Consider the following 17090-nt stretch of genomic DNA (forward strand, 5'->3'; position numbering starts at 1 on the left):
GCACCTGGTCGTAATGCCAGCGAAAATCGTTGGTCTCCAAGGGCCTACAGACAGCAGCTCAAGCGAGTGCCCCAGTATTCCTCTTGTCTTGCAGACAGAAAAGGCTGGTATTTTGACCATGCCCCAGCAGTAGAGGTTTTGGTTGTGCTGGGGAAACCTTCGTTTTTTTGTTACACAGGAGGTGCTGCTGGGTCTGGTGGACCCATTGCATTTTAGGCCTTTTAATTCAACATATTCAAACTTTTTTTTTTAAATACTCACCAGATGGTTACTTCATCCCAATTGCAAGTAATATAACAACACATATGTTAAATTTGTTCACTTTACCTTTGTTAAATCACATTTATGAATAGAGGTGCCACTCGTTCTTGTTTATTTTTGTATTAAAATGTAACAAAATAAGGAAATGCATAAAAAAAACAGGCATAACAGGGAAATAATCAACCCCATTAGAAATTGAAACTCAATTTCAAATACTCAATAACACATTAAAGCCTTTGAACACGGCCATTATACGTATTCAGACTATACCACACGTGAGGGGCAGAGTCTCACTGTGTGTGTATTGCATATGTATTTTTTGCACTGGTTGCATGTATATTGTGTTTTTCTGTCCATCATGGGTCCACACACTTCACAGCGTTACTTTTTGGCTGACGGGCTGGTCCTACATCTGGCTGCTCACGGGTTGGTCCTGGGGCTGGCTGCTTGCGGGATGTCCCTGGGGCTGGCTGCTTGCGGGTTGGTCCTGGTCCTGGCTGCTTGCGGGCTGGTCCTGGGGCTGGCTGCTTGCGGGCTGGTCCTGGGGCTGGCTGCTTGCGGGTTGGTCCTGGTCCTGGCTGCTTGCGGGTTGTTCCTGGGGCTGGCTGCTTGCGGGTTGGTCCCGGGGCTGGCTGCTCACGGGATGGTCCTGGGGCTGGCTGCTCGCAGGCTTGTCCTGGCTGCTGAAGGGCTAGTCCTGACGCTCTTTTACGTTTCGGAGCTGGCTGATGCTCATCCTCCTCTTCAAACTCAGTGTCAGACTCTGAATTTTCAGAAATGTTATCCTCACTTTCTGAAACTATTTCCTCTGCATCACCATCAAAACCCTCTGTCTCTTCAAATATCAACTGTAAGGCAGTCTGAACAGAGAATCGCTTTGCCATTTTGATCAGTTGTGGTATGGAACCACGCTGACAGAGCTTTTTTATAGTGTCTGGTCCCCAAGCTTGGTTCCCGCAAGACAGAGGGTGAAATGTGTGGGAATATGGGTGTAGATAGTGTTGGGTGCTCCAATGTTGCAACCTTGTGTGGGAACAGTGGGTGCACACTGACCAACACACCACACACCAAGGGCCCATTCACCTGCTTTACTCTCCTCTCACACACACACACACACACACACACACACACACACACACACACACACACACACACACACACACAGAGGAGGAAGGGAAAATTAGGGTGCACAGAACCTATGAATTCCACACTTAAACTAGCTCCGGGTCCACCGGACACCCTGTGTGTAATATAAATGTGATGGGGGGGTATACAGGGGGGGGTCCTTGAAAATGTTTTCTGATTCATGTTCCTCACAGAAAATGAGCCAAAGCCAATGAATCTTACTTCAAAAAAATAATTATTTGTATCACTTTTATAAAGCTAAAAACTGAAAACGGGTCCCACAGACCCGAACACCTTATGAGGGTTAAGTGAGTGAAATGCTCAGGGGGGAAGTGAATGTGATCAATACTAAGCTTGTTATACATCCACAATACTTCCTCTGGGATTGGGTGAATCTTTTGCTAGGGTTTTGTCTCAAGGATGGGTATCCATTACAGACATCATTCTACTACAGTGAGGGAATTGCACGTTGAGAATATTTGTTTCGAATTTTCTGCTACTGCTACCTCTGCAATTTAGATTTTAGACCATACCCGGCTAAATTCTGACCAATCAGTGCATTTCTTTAATTATTGGGGAATCCATCTCGTCTGTCAATCCCATGTGCATGAATGCAACACTTCTCGACCTTGGATAAACTCATAGGGAGGGAGAGAGCAGAGAGTGGTTTATTGTCCTAATCCTGCTGTCTTATGCTCTTCTCCTGAATCCCCATACATCAGCTGTAATTATTTCCAATCAAGCCTTTATTTACATGCCTGAATAGTTAGTTTTCACCACAGACATATATGACTTCACATTTATATAATAAATTATAGTGCATACTGAACTTTAGCAGGACACCAACCTGTCAAGGACCGTTAGTGCATGTGTTCTCTGCCACCCTACGACAGGGAATGTTTTTCTTCTTACATACCACTGCAATGCTGACAAGTCCCTTTGCAACTCTGAGCCCGGTCAGAAGCAGACGGCAATGCAACCATCTGCAGGGAGGGGTATCGGTTACACAGGCAAGATCCTCGGCTGTTGTCAACAACAACGATTTGTGTAGACCCCCTGGAAGCGGAACTTGGCAGTAGGTTGCTCCAGAGAGTACATGTTGTGTGAAAGGTGGACATTGAGTGTGCGTCATCAAGACATCAACGTTCACCAAAGAAACGGATCATCTTGTCAGTGCGATCGAGGCACTGTTTCAACATACAAGCTCACTGGCGATTCAGGAAATTTACTGACTGCTAGTTTGAGGTCTGCCTGGTTGGTATCCTTGATGTATAATAAGGTTGGTGTGCCATGCATCCCAAGGACTGTAGTTCTCAGGTGGCGTGTTCATGTGCGAATGTATGTGCCGAAGGACGATTGGAGATTTTGAGTGCACATTGGTTTTCCCCCCAAGTGCAGCAGTAGTGAATTATTTCATCTATGCATTGTAGCGCTTTAACACAGGTTCTAATAATGCCACGTAGCTAGTAAACCCTAACCCCTCCAGCCCCCGGAATAGCTTAGTAGGTTCTGAAATAGCTAAGAGTTAAATACGGGTTGGTGGATGCCCAAGGATGTCCAATGGGTCCAGTGGTATCAGGTATCATGTCACTTCCTAATTTTCATGGCCGTTACCAGGAACAGTGGCTGGCCTACTTGGGAGGGACACATGGATGTATTATAGCCGAGAAAAACGTAGATGCAGCACTTTAATTTGCTTGCACACACGGAGTACTACAAATACACACTGTTCCTGTTTAGCACTTTGAGTTTGATCCAAGCTGACCTCTCTGTAAGGTGGAGTCGTTATTTATAGGTTTATTGTTTGTATGTTTATTATATCAGGTTTAGCACCACTTTCGATCCATAACATCACACAAACGTGGTTCTCAGTCCAATGTTAAATAAGCAAAGGAATGATAATGATAATTATAATAATAGTCATAATAATAATATTAATAATAATAGTACAAAATAATAAATGCTATAACATAATAATAATTCTAAAAGAAGACATTAAATCTACAATCTATTTTTGGAGGTGAGTCCATGTGGGGGTTGAAACCACTTTTTTCTCATTAGGGTCTTTATCGGGGGAGGGGTCTTTGTCTTTATCTAATGGCCAAGTTTGAGGATCCACTTCCTGGTTCAGCACCGGATGAGCGGAGTCGGGTCAAGATTCTGGAATCTAAGGTCAACGTCTCCAAGACGACTGTCTCCCTGGCGACGGTCCAGGATGTCTGGAAGGAACGACATGTCCAGGAACTTGGCAAACTGCCTTGGTAGGGGTGACCGTAAATTCACTAAGCATACATGCTTCACTAGACTATAATTCCGTACTAATATGCCCTTCTAGACTATGCTATTCTACACTACTCTATATACTATACTATACCTTTATACGATAGGCCTTTACACTCTCTCGCCTACTGTACTAAGAAAGCATAGTATGCTTATAATTGCTTTGAATAAAGCAAATAAAGTTTGCTTGAGTACAACAGTCTCAACAACAATACAGTCACAATTGAGAGTATAACTTTGATTAAGGGCTGTCCAAATAAAATGGCCTTGGCATTTTCTGCTATGTATGTGTGCTTGAATGCCAACTCGATAAAAACCAACCAATCCACATTAGTTTTCATGTCTTCTTTCGTTGTGTTTGACAGTTTAATGAACCACCCGGCACATATTCTCCACAAATCTTGTTTGAAGTCAGGCGAATCTGTTACCATTTTTCATGCACAAAGAAACATTCCTTTCATATCTGATTTCAAGTTTTTTTATTCAGAGAAAACAGGGATTATGAACCGCTTCAAACAATAAAACACCAAACACGTGTTGCCGAAAGAGAGTGATCAAAGATGGCTACCTCTCTATCCGTACGACCCCTTGACAAACGGCCTGTTTCTGTTTAGCCTTCTATATTTATTTGTGTTCCTCTTTCGGGGCTGCGGTGGCTGTTGCTTGTTTTGCAAGCAGAGAACAGCTGCATTACATGCTGCGCCCCGACGGTTTTCACCTTGAGGGCTCTCCATGAGACCCCAAAACCCTGCTTATCTCTCTCTCTCTCTCTCTCTCTCTCTCTCTGTCTCTCTATGCCTGTCTGTCTTTCTGTCTCTGCCTGTCATTCTGTCTGCTGTCTCCCGGGCCGGCGCTGGCCGTTTCGGTGGCCTAGGCGACATGACATTAAATTGTGCCCTGGACAGGACTTCCGAGCGGGGGGGGGGGGGAGTTTATACAATTAAGAAAAAACAACGATGGGCCTCTTCATAACTAAGTTATATATTTTTGTAATAATTATATTATTTTTATTGTTATTATTATTATTTAATTTTTTTAGAAACCTTAATTTCTGGTGCCCCCCCAGGTACTTGGTGCCCTACGCACTCTGCGTATTCTGCGTATAGGGAGCGGCGGGCCTGGCTGTCTCTCTCTTTGCCTGTGACTCTCTCTATGTACATCTGTCTGTCTGTCTGCCTCTCTCTTTCTGTCTTTCTGTCTGATTGCTGTCCGTCTCTTTTGTTTGCCACAGTATGCTTTATCAGACAGCTTGCCTGGCTGTCCGTCCTTCTGTCTCTCTGCCTCTCTCTCTTTTTTCTGTCTTTGTCTGTCTGTCTCTCCCCCTCTCTCTCTATCCGTGGCGTTCCCTTGCTATCGGGAATCATCTTTGATCATCAGCACACTTTTATTTTCGTTTAATTTCATTGTCTCTGTAGGACATTTAAAAAGGAACTGATTTTCAGCGGTTAAGCAGTTTTTGATGATGTTGTAGAATAGGTTTTGAGCAAAGAATTACGAAATGTACACTCAGAAGATTTAAAGAATGAATGTAAATGGATACGTTTTGAGGTTGGAGAAAGCATAAAAAAAATGTGTACATGGCCCTAAATCCGATGTAGAACACTTAAAACGCAAGAGCGACGGCAAGAGAGAGTGTATCCATGCTGTAAGATACAAAAGCAATACATAATGGCATATTGTGCTGTATATAGTCTCAATATAAAAGTATACATATATGCATATATATTAAAATTATACTTTGTTATGTTATACAATAGATAATACTATGCTATACTACATTAATGCTATGTGATTTTATGCTATCCTATAGTATGCTGCATTATATTATCTTGTTTTGCTTTACTATGCTACACTATACTTTATTATGCTACACTACACTTTACTTTTCTGTCATTCAATAGGCCAATGCTATAAATATTTATTAAAATAAATATATTTCAGATGTCATGGGAACCAACTTTCCTTTCTGGATTCCAGACAACCCATCTTGTCTAAGCTGAAACACAGGTCATGGCCATGTGTACGTGCCTAAATCGGTGTCCATGCACCCCCCCTCCCCCCCTTCTCTAAATCTCTAAATGGCAGCCAGAGACACAATTGCAAATGTCAGTTTCATTGAACCAAATAATGTGGTTAGGGGTTAAGGCACATGGTTGTAAAGGTGGCTCTGCCTGCGTCAGAGTGGCCATCTGGGAGATAGCACATCCCTAAATCATCTGAACTTCTCCCCCCCTAAAATATTAAATAACACACAGACAAACACATTATCACCTCAAATATATATATTTGAATTGCCCTATCTTTCCAAAAGTTGCCTATTGACAGGTGTTGCAAATGAGCACCTGTGCTAAAGTACTTAAACAATGCATCTGGTCTGTCCAATGTAATTGCTATGTCCATATCAAATAAACACTAAATAAAAATAAAAATATCTTCTCTCCTGGTGGCCACTAGGTCACATTGTACTTAGAAGTTTGTACTTTTTTGCAATTTTTAGATAATTATTAGAACTTCTAATTCTATTACCTTTGCCAGTACTAGTTATAGGAATTGTACCACTATTGGTAGTAGTAGTAGTAGTAGTAGTGATCGTCGTAGTAGTAGTAGTAGTTGTTGTACGAATAAATTATTTATTCATTGTTTTTTTTGTAGATCTGTGGCAATTTTCTTTAAAAAAGTACAGTTAGATTATAATAAAAAAAAATTGAATAGCTTCATCCAGGGTCATTTTGAGGCCGGTTGCAGCCCAAAAAACACTTTGAATAAATCAAACTTAATGAATCTGATATCATAATGTGTCATCCGCTAACTTGAAAGTATCATTTGGTCTTCAAACGCTGCAATAATCAAATCCAGATGAGAGCAGCGGTTCAAACAATTGAATGCAGAAGACTTTATAGGCCCCAGGGATGAATTAAACTCCCTTTAGTCTGTGCACTCTGCTGGGTTTTCTCTACATCCACTCGTTGTGGTTCAGGGAAGAGCAAAGTCTTGGGAAACAGGTTTCCTCCTAGTTCTCACAGGTGCCAGAGCCTTTAAGAACTTAAAGAACTACAACCAAGAACACACACACACACACACACACACACACACACACACACACACACACACACACACACACACACACACACACACACACACACACACACATACACGCACACAAACAGACACACGCTAAGATAAACATTGTAATAAAAGGGCTTAAGTTAACCGAACGTGTAAGCAGTAGTAATGTGTGAGTAGTTAAGGATGTGTTCTCCTCTAATAATACCCTCATTGTTATCATTAATCCATGATGAATTCTACTGTTTCAAAACCCAAAGAAGCGAGTGTCTTTAGCTTTCTTTAATCCTATCTCTCACCATGGCTGGAAAAGGCCCCTTGCATCCTGCCAAAGAACAGTCCCCCCAATGGGGACGGAGTCCTTATATGTCCTACCGGCTAGTGGACAGGGAAGTGTAGGGAAGGACTCTTACTGAGTGGCCAGGACTCATGCAGGATGCTGCAGGCATTTCTGTTTGGATTCCTAATCTTAACCCTTTTAGCCTAACCATAGGCCGCTAACCAGAGCTGGAACGACGCTCAGTTGCATGTGAGGTGGATGGGCAGAGAGCCCAGGGCCTGAGCGTGAATATGGACTGTACCGGTGTGTTCAAGGTTGGGTTGGTGGAGGCCTGCTCTGTGAAGGAAGTGGGGGACTCCATTTGAGGTAGGTGACAGTGTAGACCAGACAGAAATAGCCATCCAAGATAAGCTCCATTCAAAAATGTAAGTCGGTTTTTGCCCTCAAGATCTTGACCCAACTGACATTGTGCTGCACAAAATCCATGTTTGCTACACCTATGGGGTGTAGCAACCCTATAAGGGAAGGATTGAATCTATCTCCCATCTATGTACAAAGGGATGAGGACTTTGTGGTCATTAATGCTCAAGGATGGAATCCTTCGTTACCTACAGCTTGTCCCATTGTAACGATAAGGAAGAAGATAGCTGGACGTGTTTCCCTTGCCCAGGGTTGAGGAGACCATTACATCTCTCACTCAGCAGAATGGTTCACCCCATTGGAGGTGGCCAGTGGATATAGGCAGGTAGAAATGCATTTCACCCGCATTTCACCAAATCCTCTGTTTTCCACAGCAAAATGGTACAGGGGGGAAAAGAGCGATGTACATTGCTGTTTTATTTTAATTTTAAATATCTTCTCTGTATCCATCTCTTTCTGAGTACTTGATATCCTACTCCCTTCCAAAACAAACCTTATGGCCAGCGTCTCAGAATGCTGGCCAACCTGACACATAAACACACACGCACACGCGATAACATTATATGTTGTTGTTATGATAGTATCTAGCCAACATTGTGGGATGTAAGTCCGCCTCATAAGTAATATGTCTGGCATCGCTACACTATTGTGCAATCATGCTGCTCCTGCTGTCAGATTTCTCTATCCTGTGTTCGTGTTGTCATGGCATCTAGAAGTAGTCAATTTCAAGCTTCTGATTTCCACTGATTTCCATGATTTGGGGTTTCTCTTGGGAAATGGGGTGATATCTTTCCTCCTCTGTGACATTGATGTGTGCCTCTGTTATCTCTGGTGAACAGCAGCCATTAAAGAGAGAGATACAGAGAGTAAACACCCACAACAATGGTCTAATAAAACCTCCAGTCGAACATCTCTCACTGGCCTTTGGCTCTGTTTTGTTTATTCGCCCAACGCTAATCTCATTTGAAAAGAGCTGCCAATGTCTTGCGGGAGACCCCCCATGTGGATCCTGGAACATGCGGAGGTGGTGGATAATGCAGAAAGTTTTCCATTGTAGGTCATATCGGGCCAACTTCGAAAGATAATCTGACTTAAATGAGGCCTACGTGATTATTTTTATCAAACAAGGAAATTGTTGATCATATTTTGATAAACCTTCATGTTTAAAGCTCCCACATTATACCACCAGGTGTGAGTGTGATTAGCAATCACAAGTCGTTTGGAAAATCGGCCTCTTCTATATTCACAAGTTGGCGTGTCCACCTAGATGTGTGCTAGATAGATCAGTCTACCAGTCTACCCAGTGGACTGTAGCAAACGTGTTGGCCTAATAAGTAACCATAGTATTTTCCCAGAAGGCCCTTCTGCACTACACAGCTACATAAAGCCTATTAAGCTCCATTGATCTGTTCTTAAAGTCCCCACTGGGAGGGGAGGAAGCCAATTCTGCTGCAGCTTGCATATCCACATATTTAAAAGCACAATGTACTATTTATTATTATTTAGTAGGCACATTTATGCAAAGTGACTCACATGGATATTTTAGCTACTTCTCATTAGGGAGCAGGTAGGGGTTATGGCATCCTTGCGGTTGGCATTTCAAACAAGAACATTTCAGCTGGGAGACAAACGACCAAAAAGCACCATCCTGCCCACTCTCCACTAACTGCCTGTTCCCTGGACGCCACAGCACTAACCCGTAGACTGGTACGATGTTAATGCTGGGCTAAGGTCTTCTTGGTGCCAGAGAGAGAGACTATGCAGGTTAAGGATATTTTCTTTGTTTCTCTATGCAATATTTGTATGTGTCAGCAGCTTAGTGTTTCCCACAGGCCGGCTCTGATGTAAGACCTTTAGTGCACCATATGTTGAAACATCCCCTCCTGCTTCTCATACATAACTCCCCCGCGCCCCAGCCTACACACCCCCCTCCACACCTCCTGGTCTCTGGGGAACCTTGCTGCTCAACTTTCTTTTTTAATTGACTTGTTTGCGTTTAAGATATGCAACCGCTATCTTGGTCCTGTTGAGTTACGTCACTTTCGGATGACCGGGCCCCGGTTTGTTATGTGAAATCAATCAGTTGACCATCTATTTGTTCGGTTTGAAGAACAGATAACTGCATTTAGGCAACAGAAATATGAGAAAGAAGAAGCTGATTCATTTCCACACCCAAGAAAGTGTTGATTCAGAATTGGAATCATTTCCATGTATGGTTTGCTTTCATTTCCGAGTTCCGATCATTTCAAATGTTATGAACACTATTGGGAGAAACTGCAGTGCAGTCATTTTTTTTGCTTTTCTCCAGAATGGGGGGCCCAACAGGAAGAAGCACGGCAGAAGTTCAACCAACACATGTGAGAAGGTCAACTCAGGTTGTCGTCGTGACTACACTTCCTGACCCAACCAGTTACCCCCGCTTTTACTTTCTACAGAGCACAGGTGAGTGGCACGTCTGCTTTCAAAATAAAGTACATTCAGTTTACACAATTTCTCTGTTCGAAGACCATGAGGTGACTAAACACCGGTACACATTATTTATAACAGTAACAATACAAACATTTGTATTTCCTGTTGTGTCGGCTCGGCTGATGTCTGTGGAGGATTCCTGTGGAAACATCTGGATGTGATCCCCTAGTATTGGCTGCTTGGTCACAGTGCAACGTGACCTCTCTGCAGTCCCACAACTTGCTGTTCTGCAAATCCATCGTTGGGACAGCCACATTGTATTCTTGTGGTTAAGCTGTTCTTTGGACATTCACAGCGCAGTGGGGAAAAGAAAGTCAATGTGTTCTTTATTGTCGTAGTTATTAAGTACTCAAGAAAAAAGCGTTATTGTCGAAGTATAATCATTTTGCTGTAGCTCAATTTTTGGATGATGACATGGTTTTTTTACCACCATCAAAAACATTAAAGCGAAAAAGGAAAGAAAGAAAAAACAGAAAAAAAGGAAAGCGCTTGTTTGAGTCAGATTAACTGGCAGTTAGCTTTTTTGATAGAAACCATTTCCTTTTCCTCCATTCCACCAGTTTCCTGTGTCCTAAAAAGAATGCAGGGATATGTTTACCCATTACTCATTTCCACTGTAAATCTCTTGGTCAAAGAAAACCAGCACAGGGGGCACTGAGCTGTCTCTGTCACCGTCCAGACCAGAGAGGAACAGAAATAATATGATGTTCAACACTTTCTGTTTCTATTGTCGCATTGAAACAATAGAATAGATTGGTTTGGATGCATGTGGACATGTAGGATATGGGCCATTGTCAAGAGGGCAGGATAAGTGGGATGGAGATGGTGTTCTTCCTCGAGCAAGATGCCCCATCCCCCTCACTCTCATATGCTTTAGTATGAAGCTAAGAACGAAATAATAAATAGCCATAGTAAAGGTCCTGTCTGATCACCCTTAACTTATGTACCCTGAATATTGCTTGGGGTACTAAACGACTATAGCATGCTACACTATGCTATGCTACAGTGAAGGCCTACCTAATGGTTTCTTTGAGGAAACAAAAGGAAAAAGAGCTTTGGGAAAGTCCTATTGTGTTATTGTGTTATTACTTTTGACAGAGACAATATAAAATAAACCTTTTATGGATTGTGCTGAATCCAAGTATTAACCATGACAACTGCCATAGTGAATGTTCCCTGTTTGAGTGTGTGCATGTGAGTGTGTGCGTGTGCGTGTGCGTGTGTGTGTGTGTGTGTGTGTGTGTGTGTGTGTGTGTGTGTGTGTGTGTGTGTGTGTGTGTGTGTGTGTGTGTGTGTGTGTGTGTGTGTGTGTGTGTGTGTGTGTGTGTGTGAGAGAGTGTGTGTGGTTGGCTAGGTTATATTAAGAAAAAAAATCCATTGCTTTTCTCTCCATTTCAGAGAATCTTTGTTTTGGTAAATAAGGATGCACCTGCTGCATCACTCAGTGGAGGAAGCTGGATTTTGTAGGCCAGTCCTACCATAGAGATAAAACGATAATATTTGAACTACCACTCATTATCATCAATAATGTTTTTCTCCTTGTGGTTCTCTCAAAAACAGCCCCCTCCTCTTTAAATATATGATTACAATTGTTTTGATTATTTCCTAAACTTGTCCAACGTTACGTATGTTTTGTCAGTAAGTAAGTACAACTCTGTGTATACAACACTTTCCAATAGAATGCCTCACAAACAAAATAATAAATAGCCATAGTAAAGGTCCTGTCTGATCACCCTTAACTTATGTACCCTGAATATTGCTTGGGGTACTAAACAACTATAGCATGCTACACTATGCTATGCTACAGTGAAAGCCTGCCTAATGGTTTCTTTGAGGAAACAAAAGGAAAAAGAGCTTTGGGAAAAGTCCTATTGTGTTATTGGTATACTTTTGACAGAGAAAATATAAAATAAACCTTTTATGGATTGTGCTGAATCCAAGTATTAACCATGACAAAAGCCAACTGCCATAGTGAATGTTATCTCTGTTTGAGTGTGTGCATGTGTGTGTGCGTGTGTGTGTGTGTGTGTGTGTGTGTGTGTGTGTGTGTGTGTGTGTGTGTGTGTGTGTGTGTGTGTGTGTGTGTGTGTGTGTGTGTGTGTGCGTGCGTGCGTGCGTGCGTGCGTGCGTGCGTGCGTGCGTGCGTGTGTGTGTGGAAAAAAAAAAAATCCATTGCTTTTCTCTCCATTTCAGAGAATCTTTGTTTTGGTAAATAAGGATGCACCTGCTGCATCACTCAGTGGAGGAAGCTGGATGTTGTAGGCCAGTCCTACCATAGAGATAAAACGATAATATTAGAACTACCACTCATTATCATCAATAATGTTTTTCTCCTTGTGGTACTCTCAAAAACAGCGCCCTCCACTTTAAATATATGATTACAATTGTTTTGATTAATTCCTAAACTTGTCCAATGTTAAGTATGTTTTGTCAGTAAGTAAATACAACTCTGTGTATACAACACTTTCCAATAGAATGCCTCACAACAAGCACAACATAAAAGTATGACCAGTTACAAAAGGAAATATAAAAACAATAGCAACAGCTTGGCAAAATAAAAGATCCCTTAGGAGTCTTATAAAAAAATAGATCATAGATTGTAAAGTGACTGTACATTTCTGCTTGATATATTTAGCTTATTTCAGCCTGAAATATTGAAATGTAAATAAATAGTATTGACATGCCGAGGTCAGTTGGCTAAGCCGTCTAGTCACAGCTGTAAGCATCATCCATAGTGCATTTTTCAGACATTTAATAACCGGGAAAACCGATTTGGCCCTGAGACTCTGTGGTCCCCGTGCCAACCGCGTGGGAGCCGAGGTGGATGGCAGCCAAGCACACACATCTGGAAGGATCCATCCCAGAGGTCAAAGGTTAATGGCAAACACTCTGAGAGCCTGGCAAAAGGCCAGGGAAACAAGGGTTTCATTCAAAATACTTATCCTCTTTGTCACCATGGTGATTGGCACTCATTTGTCATAACTTTAATAACTGTATTTATTCAATTAAAACAAGCACTAGTGGTTGGACATGCCATTTTTTGGAGCTTTCAGATTCCTGATGTGTTATATCTTATATTTTATTTTGAAATGACACATTGTATTTGGAAACCTATTAATGTGGAATAAGCTTTCCAATATCACAAGGCTCATGAGCCCGATGTTATACTGCTGAAGTGAATCACATCTTCTAGGAACGGACATCAATCTGTCCTCAAATCCTTACATCAATATAATTTCCTCCTTGAAATAACAATAAAGAAATCCTCCAGGTGTAGGGAAGGAAAATTAAGAATCTCATGCCTGCATTTTTCTTAAACCGTTTAGGAAATGGTCTCATGTCAGTTATGGTATAAATCTATTCTCTCCAAGGATTTTGTTTTTTTAATGATTCCACTCATCTATTTGAGATTTGATCCCCTCACTTTTAAAATTCTATGTGCCTGTATTAATTGATGTAAGAAATTTGGTCACAGCCATGACTTTGTATGATGTCTACTGTACAGCAGAAAGAATGGTATTGTTTATAAAACATGTATTTATCAGATAAATGACGATGACCATCGCGTTATCCTTATGCCGTTTGAATGTTATGTAGGCATTTTCTTTATCGGGCTGTTCTGCCGGGCCCATGTCCCATTTTCTTTCAATAAAAGGGGCAATGATATCCATATGTTCCATGTTCTAGGGACTCAAGGTTGAAGATAAGCTTTATCCCCTCCCAAGTAATGCAATAATTTGTTTTAAAAATGCTTATTAGCCTGGAGAATGGTGGATCAATGCGATGTTGTTTAAATTTGTAAACCAGTGTATTTTTTCATTTATTTTGGTAGAAATATCTTTCTATCTGTCTCTCTATCTGTCTATCTGTCTATCTGTCTATCTGTCTATCTGTCTATCTATCTATCTATCTATCTATCTATCTATCTATCTATCTATCTATCTATCTATCTATCTATCCATCTATCCATCTATCCATCTATCTATCTATCTATCTATCTATCTATCTATCTATCTATCTATCTATCTATCTATCTATCTATCTATCTATCTATCTATCAGTTATTATATAGTATTGTACATAGCATGTGGCCTTATAACCCAGTTCTGCCATATACAGTAATTCCTTCTTATTTGTTATTTGTTGTGTTTTCTTTCAGGAGTTTATTGAGGCTGCTGCCATCACAGAGCCCATCCCTCCACCTCAAGCACCTCTTCTGCATTGGTAGCCCTAAGCCACCCAACCCCCAGGAAGATAGAAAGATTAACCATCGACTGATGGTTTAAAATTGTTGATCCCTTTTTGTAATGTGCAATATTAGTTCCATTAAATCACTGGTTCTTGTTTGTATGATATTTATTAGGGGTGTGCATCACCATCTCTTCTTTACAGGACGATCCAATACGTATCTAGATACATGTGCTACGATACGGTTCAGGGACGATACATTTTACACTTTTTCTCAGTCGCTTTGGTACATTTCTCAGATCAGAATTGAAATTTGCAAAACAGTAAGTGCATTTCTCAAAACAATTCGTACAAATAGCAAAACTCCATGGATTTCATGTAAAAGCAAGTCTCTTGCCAAAATCCTTTGTTTGTTTCTCAAAAGTAAATATCTGTGTCAATGAACATGTCAGTGCCATCAAAATGACAAGTCCTTGTGTCATTGTGTATGGATAAGACAGTCAAATTGCTTAGTCATGTTGTGAATATAACAGTGGGATGTTCTGATGTAAACCATGGCTAAAGTTTTGAAGACAATTATTGTCAATTGTAAGTTACACCTTAGTGTATGTGGGAGATTGATTGCAAGAGACAGAACAAGATTCACATTTACGCTTTGACTGTTTGTACTGTAATTTGTTGACAGACCATTTCATTGCTAGAAATGTGAACATAGGAAAATCTTCTTAGGGTAAACTGTACATGCATTGCTGTAGGAATTACAGTGCAGTCATCCACTCCTGACGTTCTTGTCTGTTGGGCCACAAATTCTCAGACAATGTAACATTGTGTTATGCTCCAGCTATATATATACTTGCCAGTTCATGGTTCAGGAGATGCACCTTTGAGCTATTCCAGTAAACTGGTTGATCGTTGGTTGATCTAACACTTCACACATTTCCCTTCTTTAGAGAAAGTCTAGATTCACCTGGTAGCAATTTACCAATTCAGGACAGATTCCAATGGAAATGTTTAGAAATATGCTTGAAATATTATGACAACATGTTCAACCATTTTGCATGTAAAGATTTATGCAATGATGCCTAAATGTTTTTGGGGTGAGACTATTCAAAAGAGACCCATTACAATACATTTTGATCAACATGACGTAAGCAATTGATAATGTAGGAAAGAGCAGAGAATTGTACATAATCATTTGCAGGAATGTACCAAAGCATTTGCAACTTGTTCAAAGAAATGAGAAACTGCTTTTTGGATGTGCACAAACGACAGAATGATGTGAAGATTGAACAGGTAGTTTTGAGAATTTCAATTCTGATCTGAGAAATGTACCAAAGCGACTGAGAAAAACTGTAATATGGAACGATTCAATGCGATTCGATTCAATGTTCTAACGATCCGGTGCGATTTGATGAGATATGAATCATCTGATAGGTACAGTTAATATTAATTTAACATTAACACAAACATTTTCCATTAATTAAAATAAAAATTATATTAAAGAGATATTGCATGACATGGGGAAAAATTTAAGACATTTATAAATTTAGAACTACATGTCTTTATTTGTTTATTTATAGATTTGATCGCTGTCCTACACAATTAAAAAATTTGTCATTTTAAATCGATTCAGGGGCCCACGTATCGTTGTAGTCCAACCGGTTACCGATTCTTATCGGTATCCAGTTGGATGGCAACCGGATACCGTGGATGGCTTACTACCTCAAGTTCTATGTTTATTCTGGTTTCATATATTATGTTGATCTTGTATAATGTTTGATCCAAAATAAAGTTTCTGCAGTTTCTAACAGATTGTGAGCATGAATAATGTTGTTATCTAATCATACCGTGCTTTTCCATGTGGGTAAGGTTGCATTCCTAAGACATTCGAACTATAAAGGAAAATTTCAGAGATGGATATTGTATCAAAAGATTAAAAAATATAAATTAAAATAAAGATCAAAACCCCGTCAACGACTACTAATAACGTACTGTAACTGGGTCTTCAAGGGTTGTCGTCCCATTTCATAGGGGTAGGGTTGAGGGGTAGGGTTAAGGGGTAGGGGTAAGGGGTAGGGGTAGGGTTAAGGTGGACATTTTTGTAGAGCAAAGAAACGAGAATGGGCATTAGACTTCAGTTCAGATATTGAGAATCAAACCTAGGGCCTTCAGAGTGAAACACCATAGCCACTGGACTCTCCCTCCCCCAGTGTAATACTGCACAGAAATAACAGTATACAATTTTTATTTACAATACACATATTTTACAATACACATTCAAACCAGCTGCTAGCATTAATAACCAATATGGACACTAATGTTAATTGGCCCTGATTGGGTAAACAAAGAATCTACTTCCCTCTGGGGTCATCTGAAGTTATTACCTCCAGGATGTGTCCACACAGCTGTTTGGCTGCTCGCAATCCTAATGGAAGCGTGTGGCTTAACTGCTCTGCCCAGTAATTTGTCTATCATTTCCAATTAACCTCCCACTCACAGTGTAATGAACACGGAAATAGCCCTGGCTCGCCCTTAGGTTTTTTTAAGACACCAACCCACAAAGTTTAACGTGGATTTCAATAGACATGCACAAGAAATGCATCTGCACCTACAGAATGCACATGCCATCTATTTGGCACACACAAACACTCTCACACACACACACGCACACACACACACACGCACACACACACACACACACACACACACACACACACACACACACACACACACACACACACACACACACACACACACACACACAATGCACATGCCATCTATTTGCCACACACAAACACACAAACACACACACACACACACACACACACACACACACACACACACACACACACACACACACACACACACACACACACACACACACACACACACACACACACACACATTTGCCCCGAAGAACCGGCTCTTAAACCCCTCAAAATGGTTCTCTACCCATCTCCATGCACCCTCACGCTGCACAGCTCTGCTGTGGGCTCCGACTCTA

At 41.0% G+C, this 17090-nt stretch overlaps 1 long non-coding RNA gene across 1 annotated transcript; it reads left to right on the forward strand.

Annotated features, from left to right (window-relative positions):
* Nucleotides 1-9624: 9624 nt before the first annotated feature.
* On the forward strand, nt 9625-14242 carry LOC132448813 (uncharacterized). The gene is made up of 2 exons (XR_009523428.1): nt 9625-9871; nt 12646-14242. It is a non-coding gene; the product is annotated as an uncharacterized LOC132448813 (long non-coding RNA).
* Nucleotides 14243-17090: the final 2848 nt, after the last annotated feature.

The sequence above is a fragment of the Gadus macrocephalus genome, chromosome 20 (genome assembly GCF_031168955.1).
Source record: "Gadus macrocephalus chromosome 20, ASM3116895v1".
Classification (NCBI taxonomy): Eukaryota; Metazoa; Chordata; class Actinopteri; order Gadiformes; family Gadidae; genus Gadus; species Gadus macrocephalus.